This window comes from Taudactylus pleione, unplaced genomic scaffold (genome assembly GCF_031769625.1).
Source record: "Taudactylus pleione unplaced genomic scaffold, aTauple2 ptg000531l, whole genome shotgun sequence".
NCBI lineage: Eukaryota > Metazoa > Chordata > Amphibia > Anura > Myobatrachidae > Taudactylus > Taudactylus pleione.
In genome coordinates, this window is record NW_028284933.1 from 346,554 (window position 1) to 366,809 (window position 20,256).

Here is a 20,256-nt window from a genome sequence, read left to right on the forward strand (position 1 = left end):
CTGGTCGAGTTTAGCCAAGTAGAAATTCGATTTGCATCGCTAAAACTCAGGTGATTTTAGCCTGCTGAATCTCTCAAATTTACCAAGAATCGTGATTTGCTGATTTGCGTGTTTTCCGATGGTGTATGTAATCAGTATTTATCACGCGAGTTTCCTATATCTGACCGTGGCCAAACTCTCACAAGCAAGAAGGCTGCACAGTCCTGAGCCAGTCCTGGGACTGGCACAGGACATAAGGCCTGATTCAGCAAGGAACGCAGCCGCAAATTTGCACGAACTTGGTCGATTGTTTCGCACTGCACATATATGCGTACGAGTCACAGTGTGCATGCGCAAACAGACCACTGCGACCAGGTTGCGACTGCAGTGAGCAGGCCGTGACAGCATACAATGATTGACAGGAAGTGACCGTTTGGGGGTGGTGACGGGGGGTGGTGAAGCGAACGCAGACATGCCAGTGCGTTTGAATGCCGCTACAGGGGCGTGCATAATTAACCCCTGCAACGGTATACGAGGTCTACATGCACACAGGAAGTTTAGCAGTTTGTGAGTGAGGGTCAGGTCAACCACAATTGTGCGTATGGGTCTGATGGTTCTCAGTGTTACTGATGTCTTCACTGTCTTGAGAGGTATTGCGGATGTGAGTAAAGGGAAGTGGATGGCATTATGTATTGTTGGGTGCCTGCTTTTTGTGCTGCGGCGTCATTGTGTTCACTTGCATAATTTTGCAAGGGCCGGGTGCCTGCATGTAATGCCACAGCCAGGGGACCCTTTCACAGGGTCACCCTGGCCAAAGCATAATCACCCCAACCAGGCATATGCTGAAGCTTGTGGCTCTTCCCTGCACCCCTGGACGGTGGGTGAAGGGGTAATAGTGGGGAATATTGTTTTTTACTATTGTTTTTTACAGTGAAACTACAGGTGCCAACATACCTGCCCTTTGGCACTTGTGGAACTACAAGTGCCGGCAGGCGGCCGGCACCCATACACCATTGTACAAAAATAGTAAATAAAGGACAGTACACACACACAGTAGAAAGTACAATTTTATTACACATACAGTACTTACTTTCTGCCAGACGTTTGGTCCCATTTTCCAAATAGAATTCCACAGGTTTATCATTGAAAAAAAATCCAATACTCACCTACGTCCTGGTGCAGGTCAGTCCTTTTGTCCTGTAGGGTCCTGTATCTTGGCAAAATAACGGTCATACGAACCATCGGACATGTAGAGATGTATGTAGTAACACATAGATGTACATCTCTACAACGCAGAATGACAGAGACTGGGAGCAGGGCCATCTCTTCCATTGGGCTTGTTGGGCAGTTGCCCAAGGGCCTGCGGCTAGTAGGGGCCCACCAACCTGCCCTCCTGCAGCCGCAGCCAGTTGGTAAATTTGTGATATATTTATAAGCCGGCTGCCGGTGCACTGTATTCTGAACTAACCTCCCCCACCTAATCCCCCCGGTGATGAGTACTCACCACAGTCCCAGTTTCACTTCATCCGCCGGCTTCAGATCAGTCAGACAGAGTCTCTCTGCATGTGTGGGAGGTCTGATGGGCATGCAGGAGGGTTTAATTTTATTGACCATTTAAAATATTTTCCCGTGAATGGGTGGGTAGGGGCCCCAGTGCATTGCTTTGCCCAGGGCCCACACTGCTGTTAAGACAACCCTGTCATTCTCCGGGGCTGCCAGCCAATCAGTGGCCGCTCTACAGTTAGCGGCTGCTGATTGGCAGTGACCCACGTGGCTGTCAGTTAATAGCATGTGGGTCACAGCCAATCAGCAGCTGCTAACTGTAGAGTAGCCTCTGATTGGCTGGCGGCCCCTGAAAAAATGATAGAAGCATGCCGGACTCTGTCATTCTGCGCTATAGAGATTTATGTGTTAGCACTACATGTCCAGGATGGATCGTGGACTTGTTTTTTTATTTTCCAAGACTCCTGGAGGCTACTGGACTAGGGGACCAACCTGCACCAGGAGGTAGGTGAGTATTGGATTTTTTATATTCACAGGTAAACCGTGGGAATTCTACTTGGACAAGGGGACCGAACATCTAACAGAAGGTAAGTACAGTATGTGTGAGTGTGTTAGGTCTATAATAAACTTGTACTTTCTATGGTGTGTGTGTACTATCTTTTTTTTAAAAAAATTTTTAAAGTGGGGGTATGGGTGCCATCCGTCTGCTGGCATTTGTAGTTCCACAAGTGTGGCACCTGTAGTTCCACTGTATAAAAAAATAGTACATAACAATATTCCCCACCATTACCCCTGCACCCACTGGGCAGGGGTGACAGCGAAGAGACCTGGGCTTCAGCATAAGCCTGGTGTGCTCAGGAGAGGGGGGGACCCCTTTATGTGGGGTCCCCACCTCCCAACAACCCCGGTTTGGGCTGACTAGCTTGGGTTGATAATGCTTTGGCCAGGGGGACCTAGTGAAAGGGTCCCCTGGCTGTGGTATGACACCCTGGCTAGAATTGAGTCCGGTGCTGGTTTTAAAAATATAGCGGGAACCCCACGCATTTTTTCCTCTATTTTTAAAACCAGGACAGGCTCAGGGAGCCCAGTGCAGGTTCTTAAAATACGGGGTAACCCTACTAGTTTTTTCCACGTATTTTAAGAACCAGGACTGGTTCAGAACCCCAAGGCTGGTTATGCTTTTGGTGGGGGGAAGGCCACTACATAATTTTTTGTAACATTAAGCCTTTAGATCCCTGTTACAGGCAGAAGCATACACAGATCACAGTCATCTGTGCATGTTTCTGCAAAACTTGCAGCTCAGGGGGTAATATATTTGAAAGTTCTATTTAGGTCAACGTTTGCTACAATTACACCCCTGATTCTAATCATGATTCTTGGTAAATTCCCGAGTTGTATTCTTTGCTTTGAAAAGTGCTTGCAAGTTTAGCTGATGGTATATTGATTCGTGTTTGCATTCTCACCCAAGATTTGTCGTTTTCAATAGAGAAATCTCTCCCGAGTATACCTTTAGTAAATTTCTGAGTTATTGAAAATGGTTAATGGTTGCAATCTCGACCAAACATGATTCTTAGTAAATTTACTCCTAAGGGGTCTACTTACTAAGCAGTGAGGAGACAGAGTGAAAAGTGATAAGGTGCCAGCCAATCAGCTCCCAACTGTCATTTTTTAAACACAGCCTGTGAGATGGCAGTTAGGAGCTGATTGGCTGGCCCCTTATCTCATTTCACTCTGTCTCCTAACAATGCTTAGTAAATAGACCCCTAATACTGTAATATTCACTGCAGTGTAATGATCGAACATACTGACAAATATCAGAAATGTGTTGCCCATGGAAATTACATCCCAGATTGTGTTAATAAAAACTGTCGGTTCCCACTTCATTTTCTTGCACAAGATATTTGCTGGGAAATTGTTGTAAATGAGCTGATTTCATTGACTGGTGTTCAAGACAGACAAACTTGACAACAAATGTTATGGTCGACATGAATTGCACACTGGCTGACTCCTTGCTATAAAGAAGCCATGATTTCTGGCATTGAGCTATCCCCTTTGGAAGGGGGCAGACAGTTGGAAAGTGCAGATGGGGTATGGTGCCACAATAGCAGGATAGTGGACCCGCTCCTTGCTGTAAAAAAACATGATTTACAATGTTGTAAATGGGGGATAGGGCCACATTGACACAATTTGTGTTGAATCATTTCATCAATCCACCTGGTGAGCAGCATGTGAGGAACCAGCCTGCTCTCCCCATAATCTAGAAGAGACCTTGTAAATTCAGTAGTATCCTGGATGTTCCGTAAATTACGTATGATGAATTGTGTCTGTGAGCTGCTAGGATGGTGTAAGGCTGCACTTTTCAGTGAACTATCCAGGGAAGAAAATGAGCAAATTGTTTATACAGTTATACTGTATTATAAAAATTCCTATAAAAACACCATATACTGTATACTTTATGATACCACCTTTAGCACACACTCCAACATGACCCTTTCCATCACAATGCTCTGCTCCAGGACTTTGTACTTACACACCCTCCAACATGACTCTTTCCATCGGGACACAGTGCTCTGCTCCTTTACTTTGCACTTACTCATCCTCCAAAATGGCCCCTTCCATCAGGTAAACAAAGCTCTGCTCCTGGATTTCCCACTTTAGTACAAACTATTGCAGTATTATAATGGCACAGTTGGGCCCTTATATTAAGGATGCATCTAAAAAAAATGGATTTCTCCATAGAGAATTCTGGATATGGGGGCATGGTGTTTAAGGGGCTACACCTCAAAAGCTATAGGAGGTACCAGGCTGAAATTTTGCACAGGTGGGTAGAACTGTCACTCGGTGATGCTTGCCAAATTTCAGGGCAAAAACATAAAAAAATGAGGATTTGGGAGTAATCTAAATCTCTGTCACTTTTTGCTGATATTCTCAGTTTTTTGGGGAAGGCATAACTCAGGGTAGGGGGCGTATTTAGACTTGGGGTTTGTTTTATTAGGTAGCTATTGTTCCAGGGTAGGTCCTTTTGGGGTTCAGGTAAATTAGAAAGTTACAGTTTTTTAACTATTACCTCAAGAATGCACCATTAAATTGATAGGAAATTTCAACTTGTTGCGCAGCCGCAGAAGGAGCCTCAAGCAGATGTGCTCACTGTGGCTTCACTTGGGTGTACCAAGATGGCCATCATTTGCGGGCTTTAGTAGGGGGAAGGAAGCTGGAAGGACCCGGGGGAAAGGCGTGGAGGGGTAGCAGTCCTTAGCTGCGGCAAGGACCCAGGGGATGGTAGTGTTCCTTAGCGGTGACAGTGCGGTTGGCGGTATGGGCAAGTGTTCGGATCCGTGGGATGTAGCAGCACACAGATGCAGGCTGGGATCTGGACAATCCGTGATATCTGCATCTGTGTTTAATATAAAAAATGGCATGGCCCCGCCCCCCAAAAAACAACCAGCACTGGGCTTTGGAGACCCCAACTGGTTGTGCTAAATACAGGGGACAAATTATGTAAGGGTCCCAACCAGTACCAGGCTTTTCAGAACGAGTCCTGGTTGCCAAAATATGGGGGACAAATGACATAGGGGTCCCCCGTATTCAGCGCAACCAGCACTGGGCTCTGAGCTGGCCCTTGTTCTGGAAATACAGGGGGGAAAAATGCATAGGGTCCCCCTGTATTTACCAGAACCAGCACTGGACTCTTTCTACTGGGGGATGATGCACAGCCAGGGGAGCCCTTTCACCTGGTCCCCCAGCTGAAGCATCACCCCTTACCACTAGTCAGCCCAGGCTGGGGATCCCTGGGGAGCTGGGGACCCCCCAAGAAAGGGGTCTTCCTCTCCAGGGCATCCCAGGCTGATAGCCCCGTCACCCCTGGAGGCTCTCCTGTGTGCTGATACTTGGAGAACCACAAGTATCAGCATTTTTGCCATTACAGGCCTGCTGGTACCTGTAGTTCCACAGCAAAATCAATAATAAAAAACCACAGAACACACACACCGTAGAAAAGTAAAATTTTATTAGAACATACATGCACACACACATGTACTCACACATGCACACACTATCTCACATACTCACCTAGTATCCCTGTAGCCAATCTGTTCTCTTCTCCAAGTAGATAATCCTATGGATTACCTGTAATAAAAATTCCATACTCACCTCCTCCTATGCGTGGATCTGTCCTCTTCAGACAATCCAGGATCTTGGCAAAAAAAACACACGAAAATACGCGTACCCTCATACATTAGTAGAGTCCTCTAAGGATACAACTACCAGAATGACAGCTCCACCTGGGATTTCAGTTCAGAAATCCTGGTGCGGAGCGATCATTGGCTGGGAGAGGCGAGCCTTACGCCTCTCAGCAAATGAGCTGTTCTCACCATTGACTTCAATGGTGTAAACCGAGCATGCCCTTTTCAAAAATTCAAAGATGGCCGCCGCGAGCCAAGCACGGCTTGCAACATCATCACCCCGCTCCCTCGGCTGGTTTATAGAGAGCCAGCGAGAGGTGCCGTCCATTCAGTCCATCGGCCAGGATGCTGGAGAGAAGACCAGCTGAAGCAAGAATACTCCGCGGAAGCCCTGGATGGGCGGCGGCCGTGCAAAAGAGCTTAAAGGCCGTCGCCCTTCAGGTGAAGATGCCGTAGACGTAATGGGGGAAGCGGAAGCTATGTAAAAGAGCTTAAAGGATGCCGACCCCCAGGTGAAGGTGCAATAAAATAAAATACTTAATGCGTCAGCCTTAATGATCGTAAGTTCATTGCTTTTTGAAGTTTGAGTGGCAGAAATTCAATAGAATTTTGTGAATTTTTAGATCATGTCTAAGCAGCCATGATGGGACATGTGAAACCATAAGGTTTTTTGTCTATGGGATAATCATATGCCTGTTTATATAAAGTAGCAACAGACAACATGTAATAATGATTTCTTGTTTAAAAAATGAACGAGTACAAATTACAATAAAAAGTGAAAGGCTCATCAACATCTGTGCGTTCAGAAAGCTCAGCAACAGGAAGAGGTTCATAAGTTTTTGTACAGCTCTGTATCACTGTGTGAAAGGGTAACTATAATGCTGCATGCAGTAATACTCTGCCTCATCTTCTGCACTCACTGTCTTAACTTTGAGACTGAAATCCGATCCTGATCCAGTTCCAGTGAATCGTTCAGGGATCCCAGACTGACGGGTACTTGCCCAGTAGATAAGACGCTTTGGAGGTTGTCCCGGTTTACGTTGGTACCAGTGTAAGTAATCCTTGGAATTTGATTTGCTATAGAGACTAGAATTGGATGTACATGAGATGGTGACTGTACCTCCTGGTAAGACAGAGATGTGTTCTGGGGTCTGAGTCATCACAATGTCTCCATATGAAGCTAGTAACACAAAGGCAACATACAATAAATGGTGACAGTAACAAAAGATATGTCCTAATATATCTACATCAATATTGCACTAGTATATTTATTATATAATGTAACTAATACAAAATATGACTGTACCTTGTATGTAAAGATAACAGAGGCAGAGCAGATATGTCAGACAAATCATCTTTATTTCCCCTGAATGTCACAGACACAGATCAGGGGTCACCAGACAGACTATTTATGTCACATGAAGTCTATAGGGAAATAACATTAGATACTTTGCATGTAATACAGGAAATATGTAAATGATTCACATTATATCTCATCGGATGTCAGTTCTCTATCATGGAGAAGTTGCATATCGATTTAATAAGCTGTTATGAAAATACAATATAATGGGAAGTTATTTCATTTTGAATGGTAGGAAACAGCTTAGGCAAAAGTCGGAGAAACATGTTAGGTGGAAATATTTTGTCAACATATTCTGATGAATACAATGTGAGATCTAACATTGAGGCCATCAAATATATCTGTATATGATATAATAGCCAGTGCTTTATTCCTTTTACACAAAGATGCCGTCTCTCAAAAAATAATATGTTGGTGCTCCCCTGAAGTCACAAGATGATAGACTAAGGCAGGGATGGGGAACCTCAGGCCCAGGGGGCCATATAAGGCCTGCAGATCCATTTGGTCTGGCACTCAGAGCTTTTTACTGCCTCCCTCATCTGGCTAGCAGGGTGCCTATAATTGCACCGGCAGTCAGAATCTATGCAGCAGTGCTGCCTGGAGTATAGTTAGAATGCTTCAGATGGTCACACCGCTGCCCTTACAGCACCCCAGAGCATCCTCAGAATATTCCGGGCATTGCTGTAATCACCGGTGTGTGTGGCCACGCCCCCCATGTGATGTCACACAGATTGAGAGTGACCTGCACCGGGCCCACGAATAATGTTAAATATATCAAAATGGCCCTCAGCAAAAAAAAGGTTCCCCACCCCTGGACTAAGGGGTATATTTATTAAAGTGCAGGTTTATAGAAGTGATGTTGCCCATAGCAACCAATCATCTTCTACATGGAGCTGCCGGCATAAACATGGGAGGTGGTCTCTAGTGTACGTAAAAAATTGCTGTCCTTTTGCCGTGTTATGGGAGGGTCATGAGCGTGTCAGCTGCGTTACCAAATGTAGAAGTCGCAGTCCTATAGGCCATATTCATTTGACACTGCACCTGCAATAGGCTGGTACAAGGGTCAATATTGCATGTGCTAGTGCACTGATTGTGGTGTGTTCAGAACCACAGGTGGAGTTGCGCTGTCCATGGTCATTGAAAGTGCACATCCCAGGCCTTGCACTGTCTGACGCATGCTAGAACACAAGAGGGAGGATGAAACTAGCATTTGCATATTATTGCTGCTGAGACTTCACAAAAAGTCACCGTCATGTCTGCAGTAATGTCCACCTTTGATTTAAGCCCTCATTCTCCAATTTGGAGAACGGTTCCGGTTGCTGCCCCATGCTCCTCCCCCTAAAACCACAGCATGTCAATCATGCTACGGCTAAGGAGGATTTGCGAGCAATCACGCAGATCCAGTTTTGCACATGTACAGAACGGGTCTGGCGCCTGCACAGACTCAGAAACATTGCAGATCGGGTTTGCGTACATCTTTGAATCTGGCCCTTAGTAAAATGCACTTTTTGTTTATGTAAAGCTATGTACCAAGTATAGTAATGCATTTTAACATGTGAATAACAAAAAAGCTAACTAAAAGGAGAAGTAAGTTTTTGTACTGCTCTGTATCACTGTGTGGGGGTTCCGTAATCATTCTGGCAGTAGTAACTGGCTGCATCTCCTTCCTGCGCTCCAGTGACTGTCAGAGAGAAATCATTTCCTGACCCAGTTGCACTGAATCTATCTGGGACCCCGGAGTGACGAGTGGTTGCGTAATAGATGAGGAGTTCTAGAGTTTGTCCTGGTTTATGCTGATACCAATTTACTTCATATTTGGAAATAGCACTGTAATAAGTGCTGGAGCTGGATGTACAAAAGACGGTGAATGTCTCTCCCGGTGACACCAAGATATAACCTGGATTTTGAGTCATTATTATTTCTCCCCTGTAAGCTTGAAAAATAAAAACAATATATATTTAATAACAGACCTTTTATAGCTAATAAAATACTATAGTGGAGCTAAAATACTGTATTATGGGCCTTTGTATACTCCAGTGAGTATAACATAGCAATCTACCTTGCATGTACAGATAAAATAGACAGATAAGATATTGCAGAGGAACCATCTTTATGTCTCTGGGCTGTCACTCACACAGATCTCTGAGCACCAGGACAGACTGTTTATATCACATGAAGTCTATGGGGGAATAACCTCAGAGTCTGTGTATGTAAAGCAGAAAGCATGCAAATGACACAGAACTTACCTTACACCTACTATAAATAATAATGTCCTGTATACAGTCCCCATATCATCACACTACTAGATCCTGTTTGTATTGCAGCCACAATGCTCTTTAGATAAAATTCTATATAATTATCCTTTATGTGATCCTGGTTTGGGTTTAGAATACTAGTGCCTCCCACCCAAGCTAAACAATGCAGCAGTACACTTTGGTAGGCTTGCCTAGGTAAGCCTAAATCCTATGATCTATGGTAGGGTGTCACAAATATACAGTCAGGTGCATAAATATTGGGACATTGACAGAAGTTTCATATTTTGTCCTCTATTCACCACCACAATGGTTTTGAAGTGAAACAAACAAGATGTGCTTTAACTGCAGACTTTCAGATTTAATTTGAGGGTAATTACATCCAAATCAGGTGAACGGTGTAGGAATTACAATGGTTTCTATATGTGCCTCCCACTTTTTAAGGGGCCAAAAGTAATGGGACAAACTAAACAATCCTAAATCTAACTTTTACTTTTTAATACTTTTTGCAAATCCTTTGCAGGCAATTACAGCCTGAAGTCTGGAACGCATAGACATCACCAGACGCTGGGTTTCATCCCTGGTGATGCTCTGCCAGGCCTCTACTGAAAATGTCTTCAGTTGCTGCTTGTTCTTGGGGCATTTTCCCTTCAGTTTTGTCTTCAATAAGTGAATGCATGCTCAATCGGATTCAGGTCAGGGTATTGACTTGGCCATTGCATAACATTTCACTTTTTAGCCTTAAAAAACTCTTTGGTTGCTTTTGCAGTATGCTTCGGGTCATTGTCCATCTGCACTGTGAAGTGCCGTCCAATGAGTTCTGAAGCATTTGACTGAATATGAGCATATAATATTGCCCGAAACACTTCAGAATTCATTCTGCTGCTTTTGTCAGCAGTCACATCATCAATAAATACAAGGGAACCAGTTCCATTAGCAGCCATACATGCCCACGCCATGACACTATCACCACCATGCTTCACTGATGAGGTGGTATGTTTGGGATCAGGAGCAGTTCCTTTCCTTCTCCATACTCTTCTCTTCCCATCACTCTGGTACAAGTTGATCTTTGTCTCATCTGTCCATAGGATGTTGTTCCAGAACTGTAATGGCTTTTTTAGATGTTGTTTGGCAAACTCTAATCTGGTCTTCCTGTTTTTGAGGCTCACAAGTTGTTTACATCTTGTGGTGAACCCTCTATATTCCCTCTTGTGAAGTCTTCTCTTGATTGTTGACTTTGACACATATACACCTACACCCTGGAGAGTGTTCTTGATTTGGCCAACTGTTGTGAAGAGGTTTTTCTTCACCAGGGAAATAATTCTTCTGTCATCCACCACAGTTGTTTTCCGTGGTCTTCTGGGTCTTTTGGTGTTGCTGAGCTCTCCGATGCGTTCTTTCTTTTTAAGAATGTTCCAAACAGTTGATTTGGCCACACCTAATGTTTTTGCTATCTCTCTGATGGGTTTGTTTTGATTTTTCAGCCTAATGATGGCTTGCTTCACTAATAGTGACAGCTCTTTGGATCTCATATTGAGAGTCGACAGCAACTGATTCCAAATGCAAATGTCACACCTAGAATCAACTCCAGACCTTTTACCTGCTTAATTGATAATGAAGTAACGAGGGAATCGCCCACACCTGTCCATGAAATAGCTTTTGAGTTGATAGTCCCATTACTTTTGGCGCCTTAAAAAGTGGGAGGCACATATAGAAACTGTTGTAATTCCTACACCGTTCACCTAATTTGGATGTAATTGCCCTCAAATTAATTCTGAAAGTCTGCAGCTAAAGCACATCTTGTTTGTTTCACTTCAAAGCCATTGTGGTGGTGAATAGAGGCCAAAATATGAAACTTCTGTCAATGTCCCAATATTTATGCACCTGACTGTATATATCCTAAGGGTTACCTAACTCATCTAGTAGTTTTACCAACTCACCTATACAGTATACAGTAGAAACTACATTTATTTCATTGACTCTTACCAATATACTATTCTTCTTTCCTCAGGTCGGAGTAACGGGAATATATTCTCAATCCTCTCGGTAAGTATACACATATACAATTTATACATATGAGGGTTTTGTCTTATTTGTGTTTGAAAATCATAACTTTTTCAACATTTCAATAATACAAACAGTTTTACTTGCACATTACAATACATGTACCAATAGTTTAATTCCCTGAATGTCTCCTTCTAACTGAGTTCCTGGGTAAGTAATTGTAGAGTTCTGCTGTGAGAAGTATAAATCCTTTTGTGAAGGACTCTAAGCTTGGATGTATTAGTTGAATTCCAAAGAATTGAAGATTATGTCTATATATAGTGCAAGGCTTAAGGCCCCCCTTTGCTCCTTATCTTTTAAGTTGCCGCTCTCCAATATTACTGATATCCACTCTTTGACAGTCACCAGGCTGCTATTGATAACCTCAAGTCCTGTATCCCCTGGAAGTATATTATACAGCCTTTTTGAAGTACTGGTAACATTCCATAGAACTATACTTCCTAATAAGGTGTCATTATTCTGTAGAAGCCAGAGAAGGATTTATGGTGGAATAAATCGGTTACCTGTTACCTGACTACTAGGCCAATCCTTGGTGACTTTATTCAATGAATCTACAATAGCGATTACACTGCTCTCCTACTGTTACTTAAATATACTGTTGTTTCTTCTTATAATATTTCTGTGACCCAGTTTTTAGGCAGAGTATCTGGTAGGCTGATAAGTTTGTTCTCCTCTATTATATTTTAGCTTATAAATATATTCACTCCCCCAACTTCTGTGTGTTTCAAGCTGGATGCCCTTAGTGTTATCGCTGCAGGAGCAGCCCCCCACCCCCCTCTTCTTTCCTGCACTGGAGAAAGTAGATTAGATATCCCTTATAATTCCTCCTCCTATCTGCCTCAGCATGCAGGTGAGTCTGGGGTATTAATAGACAGATATTCCACCTATGAACAGTTAATGAAGAGTGGATATTGTTTATGGTAAATAAGTGTGATGCTTGGTGTTGTACTCAGAGCCAAGTGATGCTACAGACTCAGCCTCCGGGCTGACCTTTGTAGTGGGAGCTGACTCTTGGTTCCACTTTTAGCCTTCAGCCTGAACTTAGTGGTAGCCCTGGCTGCGCTCTATCAGGCTGGTTTGACTAGCCTGAAACCCGCCTCCGGCTGAGGGCATCAGCCTCCGCGCAACCAACGCTCCCTGCCAGCAGCTGACATGGCCAAGTCCTGCCTCCTGCACCTCCATCAAAGGGGGAACTTATTACAGCTGCCTCCAGACTTTGTCACTGCAGGGTCCCGCCTCCCGGATCTCTGTCACAGGGGGGGCTTCTGACAGTCTCCTCCGGCACCAAGGCACGAACAATAGCCTCACGCGGGCTCCACCTCTCAACTACCCAGCTGCTGCTGACCTCAGACAGACAGCTCCGGTGAGTACATGGAGAGGAGCACTGGTGAGGAGGACTGCAGACTGGCGCTAGCACCAGACTTTCTCTCTTATATACTCCCTCCACCCCTGCATGAGTGTCTCCTTTCCGCTCACTGCACGAGCCCTTCTTAGGTGGCTCGTGCAGTTTCTAGATGCTTCTGAGGCTCTTAAGCTACTATTGGCCCCTTCTCAAGCAACTCTAAGCCATACCTCCCAACATGACCCTCTCCAGGAGGGACACAATGCTCTGGTCCTGGACTTCCCTGGTAATTTATGATTGGTGGCGGCTCCAGAGGTGGGGCTGCAGTACAGTCCAAAATTCAAATAGGGGAGTCACACCAACTGCCAGTGAGTCCCAGCCAGTGATGTTTGGCAGTGTGTAAAATGACAGTTGGTGTGGCTCCCCTATTTAAATTTTGAACTGCGCTGCAGCCCTACCTCTTCCCAGTGAAGTCCAGGACCAGAGCATTGTGTCCCTCCTGAAGAGGGTCATGTTGGGAGGTATGCTAACCCCTTACCCTGGGTGTAATAATAAAATCTTGCTATGGCTTCTACCTCACAACTGAACAATGTTTAACCACATCTTCATAACAACAATTTTTTTTTAAATGAAGCATTACATATACACAGATTCACTATTTACATCCATATTGCACACTATAACAATAGAATGGGAGTATATATTTATAAATGGATATACGAGGGTTGTTCAAAAAGTAATGCGTGAATGCTCACAACTCAAATTTAATTATAGATACAGATTTGAAAATTTGCAGTAACTTACTTTGAAGTCTTAGTAACAGACTGACTCTACTCAAAAAATTCACCATCTACCCTCAAACATTTTCTCCGCCTCAACCCAAGCTGTGAATCCACTTTGGAAAAATTCCAGTGGTTGGTGTTTGACCCAGGAACGTATGGTGTTTTTAACAACCTCTATGTCTTCAAAATGTTGACCCCGGAGACAGTATTTGAGAGGGCCAAAGAGATGTAAGTCAGAAGGGGCCAAATTAGGACTGTATGGTGGATGTAGCATTATTGTCCACCCCATTTTGGCAATGGCCGCAGATGTTGCCATCGAAGTGTGAGGTCTGGCATTGTCATGGTGTAAGATGACATTTGACAGTGGAATTGTTGACCTTTTTTTGCGGATGGCTTCTTTCAGCTTCTTAAGTGTAATAATGTATTGATCACTGTTGATTGATTGGTTTGGTTCCAAGTAATCAATGAGAATAACACCTTGGCAATCCCAGAAGTATGTGGCCATGGCTTTGTTTATGGATCACTGTGATTTAATTTTTTTTGGCCTAGGTGAACTTGGGTTTTTCCATTGCTTTGATTGGGCCTTTGTTTCTGGGTCATAAAGGAATACCAAGGTCTCATCTCCTGTAATGACATTTTCCAAAAACATCTCAGGGTTGGCTTCAAAGTTGGTCAAAAGGCCATTGCACACTTCCACCCTATGGACCTTATGATCCCTGGTTAATTGCTTTGGAACCCATTTAGCACACACTTTACGATATCCCAAATCATTGAATAGTGCTTTTACAGTGCCATGGCTACATTCCAGTTCATCACTTATATCTCTGATGGTCACACAATGGTCTTTCTGAATCATGGCATTGACTTTATGTCGGTTCTCTGCTGTCACTGCAGTTGATGGTCTGCCACCATGAGGTTTGTTGCACACGGACTATTCTCCCAATTGAAAACACTTCATCCACCTTCTGACATTGCTATAGTCATTTGAACACTCATCATACACTTTTTTCAGTCTTCTGTGGATTTCTGTAGCACTGCAGCCTTCTTTTTCCAGAAATTCAATGACGGCTCTTTGTTTCATCTTGGATTACATGGTATTTCTTGGACTAGCTAAACAAAAATACATATATAGCTAGCAGACATATTAAACTACAAACTGACAAAGTTTCAAATAAATATTGCATATTATTTCAGAGTTATGAGCATTTAGGCATTACTTTTTGAACAACCCTAATATAAAGGTTATTTTCTATTCATAAACATTACCTCCTATATAAGCCGTATATTAACTTTCGCTACATGTATACCACTTACATTGTATAATCTCTCTTTAGCAATGTTACTCACTGAATAACAGAATGTTACCATTTGAACTAGTTACAAAAGTTTATTCTCACATCTGCTTTATTTTGTGTGTTACAGAAGGGGTGGATCCAAATGCCAGTAGGGGCAGGCATTGGCAACAGAAGGGGGTGCGGGCCGCACTGAGGTGTCACCCACTGTTGAGTGACATCAAGGTGCAGACTCCCCCTCAGTGACAGGAGCCAGGTGCTGCACTGTAGTATTAAGCCAGCACTACACACAGGGCAGTCTGCACCTCCGGCACCCGCTTAACAAGTAAGAAGCACGGAACCAAGGGGGTTCTGGCAGGGCCTGCAAAAGAAATCACGGGGCCTGGTACATATATTTTTTTAGGACCCTCCCCATCCCCGGCTCCCGGTTCAGAAGACGCCTGTCTGCGAATGAGTATAACCAATGTGACTGTCATATAGCAGAAGTCTGTCCAGAGGGTGATGGAGAGAGAAAGAGGGTGATGGGAAGAAGCATTGGATGAAAGAGAAAGGGTGACAGGGAGATGGTATCAGGTAGAGGCAGAGCATGACAAACAGAGGGTAATAGGGAGAAACAGAGGGTGATAGGGAGAAGCGTTGGATGACAGGGAAAGGGTGACGGAGAGGGTTATAGGGAGAAACAGAGGGTGACGGAGAAGCAGTAGGTGACAGGGTAAGGGTGGCAGGGAGTGGAAGACGGTGATGGGAAGAGGGTGACAGGGTAAAGGTGAAAGGGAGAGGGTGACAGAGAGGCAGTGGGTAATGGTAGAGGGTGATGGGAAGAGGCAGGTGGGGAAGGGTAGGGGCAGAGGAAAAGTGAAGCCTCTGTCGGAGGGTGTAATGGGGGCTATTTGTGTTGGAAGAGTTTACTGGGACATGAAGGGAAAGTATCAGTGGGGGAGAAAGGAAGAACAATACAAGGAGAGAGAGAGAATAATCGGGACAATACTGTTAGTAAGGAACTTACCTTTCACCCAGTCCTTGTGCACAGGCACTGGCCAACACAACAGGGCCAAGCAAGAGCCCAATGGGTACACAGGCCACCTCTCACCTAGTTTTTGCACCGGGGCCAGTTACTAGAGTGTGACGTAAGGCCCCCAGCAACTGCAGTGTCAGAGAGGAGAAGGTAAGGGGAGGGGAGGAGATGGGAGATGAAAAGAGGGGAGGAGACAAGTGGGGGGAAGGGGTCGGTTTACCTCCTCCTTCTTTTCTAGGGCCCGCTGCTGTTAATGCTGCTACGGGCACCCTCATTACCGCAGGCCCGGATGCAATGCGTCGGCTGGATGTTCCGCCAATGATGCAATGGGACATGCAGTGACAGGGCCTGTACATGCCTGCAGTGCACCCTGCATCATTGCAGCAGCAGAGCAACGAGCAGCAGCTACAGTTAGGTCTGTCTGTGGGCCCCAGAGAACCTTGAAGGCAATTGCGGCTGTGCCCCTAGTCTCCCCCTGTCGCCTGGCCTGGGTTCGGGCTGCGAGGCCATGCTCCCTTCCACATGACCACTCCCCCTGCCTCTTTTGCACAGCATCCCTCTCTGCACCAGGTGACAGTGCGGGAGGGTTGCCACTGGTGGCGGGGCTTAATAATGGGCTGTGGCAGGTGATAAAAGAAAAAAAATGGTTCATTGGGAGGATGTGGTCGGGGCTGGGGCCCCCTCTTCATGTATTATATTGGAGTATATAGGAGGACACTGACTCCTGCAAGATTCGGGTGCATAGTTATTAAAGTATATGTGTGGTATATCCCTCAAAAACACACACATTTTCAGGGAGTACCCCAAAAAATTTTATTTGATATGGTGGTACCGCAGAAGTAATCTCAGATATCTGCCTTGTCTCTCCATTCTGGCCACAAAAGTAGCCACCATAGTGGCTATCACGCTGCTTCCAGCTCTCCACTAGGAAATGTAGTTCCCATTATAGGATGCAATGGGCCATATTCAATGTGGGGTGAAAAGTCCGTTATTGGTGATAATTTATCGCCGATGATGTCATTTTCGCCTTTTTCCAATATCTCTGTATTCAATTTCATTGACTTTTCGCCAGTACGAAAAGTCAATGTAATAAAACTGGCATAATTTTTCGCTTGCATTAGCAGGCGAAAAAAAGTGCATAATTGGGGTTTAGGGGTGCAGGCTTAAATAAAAATAAGCCTGCACCCCTGGGAATGGTTCCTAAAAATAATCTGTGGAAAAAAAGTAAAAAAAAAAAATAGGGACACCCCACGAAAATAATTGAAATTTTGGGGTTTTAAAAAAAAAAAAGGGATCACACTTCTAAATTAGCGGAATGGAGTCCAGAGAGGTTCCCTTATAAGCGGCAGGTGTTTTCTTCATTGCAGGAGTAGCGGCAGGTGCATTTTTACAAAAATTTTTAAAATCATTTAAGGGACTTACAAATATGCTTGCACCCATTTTCAAGTACCCCAAATTTGATGGGCATAGTTATTTTTCCCAAAAGAACCTTCTAAATGCTTTTCTGTATCACCTTCTTCCAAGTCGCATTTATGCACCTGCTGCGGCTATTTAAAAACCCGACTTTCTTCTGCCGGCAAAAATGGGGGTACCCATAGTGATCCCCCATGTCTGGACATCTTTAGGGGGGGACCTAGGATTATTTCCCGAAAATTCCCGTTTTTTTTGCGGATCCAAGTTTTGCTGGTTCCCGATTTCACCTCCTTTGAAATTGAATACGGGGAATATCGGGCATGCGCACGATAATTTTCTGCCTGGAAAACAGGCGAAGGAGGCGAAAAGTCCAGCAGGCGAAAAGTCTGGACTTTTCACCTCAAATTGAATACGGCCAATGTAGCGGTTCCCACCACAGACTTTTATGGCGCTTCCCATAGTTGAAGTCTATAGGGGAAAGTTTGACAGACTGGCTGACCTCTCAGAGCCAATCAGAGGGCAGCTCTTATGGAGGCACTTGCTGATTGGCTGCCAGTTTCTGTAATGACAGGGAAAGTGTATGTGTTAACACATACACTTCCTCCTGTATGACTTGGATCGGATATTTGTTATTTGCTTTAACCCTGTGGATGCCTACTTGGAGTGAGGAGGACGTGATCTACAGTAGGAATAGGTAAGTATGGATTTTTTTTACAAGTGTCCTGGATGCTACATGAAATTATGGGGAACGTGAATGGCTACAGAGATTATAGGTGTGTATGTGTGAGTGTGAATGTGAGAATGAATGTATGTTTTAATAAAATTATACTTTCACAGTGTGTGAGTCTTGTGGTTTTTATTAATATTTATTTTGGAGGTAAACTAGAGATACCAGCAAACCCTTAATGCTGGTACTTGTGGTTCTCTGAGTACCAGCATGTATGGGATGCTTGCCTCTAGTTCACCAGTAAAAGACAATATTTATCATTGCTTTGGCCAGGGGACCCAGTGAAAGGTTGTGGCATTACACCCCTGCTAGAAATAGTTCAGAGCTGGTTGCAAAGAATTTGGCTGACCTCTACTCATTATGTCCCCCATATTTCCACAACTAGGACTGGCTCACTGAGCCTTGTGCTGGTTGGTAAAAATACGCAAGGCCAGATTATAGGCAGGGCAATAGTGGTGGTCATCCCGGGGCCCCCACACATAGGGGGCCTCACTCACCATCCTTCCTTTTTCTTCTATCCTTTTACGGACCCACCTGCCATGACCTGGATTAAGCCCCACCCTCCTGGCATTTTGATCCACCCCCTCTTCAAAGATCCACGGTCACACTCTTATCATTCAATATTGTCAGCCACTGGGGTGTCATCCACGACTTCTAAAAGGGAGTACAAACATAGAGCACAAAAAAGGGGACACTCGCCAGATTTAGAAATTCACTAAAATTCTTAATTTATGTCATACTTATCACAAGCAGGGCTTAATGGTATCTCAACTTTTCAGTCCACATAAAATCATCCTCAGGAGGCACAACAGCACAACCAAAAATTGTCTATTGAATAACTTATTTTTTCTGTGTGCCGCATATTATGCGGTAGTGGTTTTTTGGCGCCATTTATTGTTTACTTCTTGATCGGTGAGGGAAAAGTAGGGGGAATATGGGGTCGCACCAAAAAAGTGCATTTATAAGACCACCCTATTTCGGATATCATATTGATATTCAAATCATATCAATAATTATACTGGGGAACAAAAAAATATATATTTTTTTCTTACCAAGGATTTAAGATCAGTTTGAGAGTGCTCGCAGGTCCTATTTTCGCATTAGATCTTCACTATAACTGAATTGGCTCCAGTTTTCAAATTAATGAAAAATTCTAAAATTATATTATTTTCTCCATTTTAAGTATCTTACTAGTCTAGACCTGCTTTACTTAACAGAATCTACTTAGTTTTGCTTTTATAACAACTACCTTCTTTCAACAAGAATTTGTTTTATTTGTGATAACGTAGCTAATAGTCACGTTTGAGACACATAACACATTCAAATCTCCTCACTAAAGCTGTGAGGAGGCAGTGCATTGCCTCTCCATATCAAACTGGGTTTAATGAAACAATTTGTAAAAGCATTGGACAAGTCAGGCGATTGTTCACGTATATTTGTTGAACATTTCCTTCTCTTAGTATTGAAAAATTAAAGGCAGGAATTTTTGACAGGCCACAGATACGGAAACTGGTGAAGGATCCAAATTTTACCACATCTATGACTGAAACCGAATCTAAAGCATGGCTGAGTTATGTCTCTGTCATTCAAAAATGTTTAGGTAATCACAAGGCAGACAACTATCATGAATTAGTCCACAACATGCTAAAATGTTTTTAGAAAGTAGGTGCCAACATGAGTATTAAAGTACATTTTTTGTACAGCCATTTAGATCACTTCCCGTCCAATTTAGGAGATTTAAGCGAAGACCAGGGTGAATGGTTCCACAAGGATATTCAGGTAATGGAAGAAAGAAATCAAGGAAGGTGGGATCATCACATGATGGCCGATTACTGTTGGAGTCTGCAGAGGGACTGCGAGCTACAAGAATACAAAAGAAAATCCTACAAAAAACAGTTCTCAAAGCTTCCTAACACTTATGTGCACAATTATCCTGTCTTTTTATAACATTTTACTAATCAAATTTAATCAGAATAAAAAAATATATCTTTTTAACTATTTTTAACATTGTTTAATTTAATTTTTCATAAATATTAAAGACTCAAAAACTAGAGGCAATTGAAAAATAAACATGGCATATTAATTTTCAGGAGCACAAATTAATCAAAATCGACTCTTAAATCCCTGGCAACAGATTGACTGTTCCCCAATGTTATTATTATAGGGGTGTTACTCCAGGACAAATCAAAAACCACATCACAAGAAAAGAGAAGCAAAGAATCCCATACGAGTGCACATTGTCTTGCAATATAGTCCAATTAAAACTAAACCTTTATTATTACATCAAAAGCCACTACAGTGGTTACTTAAAAACACAACAAAATAAAGAAAGATCAAAATACACAA

The 20,256-nt window shown here is 43.6% G+C and overlaps 1 long non-coding RNA gene across 1 annotated transcript; it reads left to right on the plus strand.

The window, feature by feature from the left end:
* Positions 1 to 6,622: 6,622 nt before the first annotated feature.
* LOC148501162 (uncharacterized) lies at positions 6,623 to 19,812 on the plus strand. Its single transcript, XR_015870076.1, has 3 exons — positions 6,623 to 6,714; positions 11,287 to 11,321; positions 19,614 to 19,812. It is a non-coding gene; the product is annotated as an uncharacterized LOC148501162 (long non-coding RNA).
* The last annotated feature ends 444 nt before the right edge of the window (positions 19,813 to 20,256 follow it).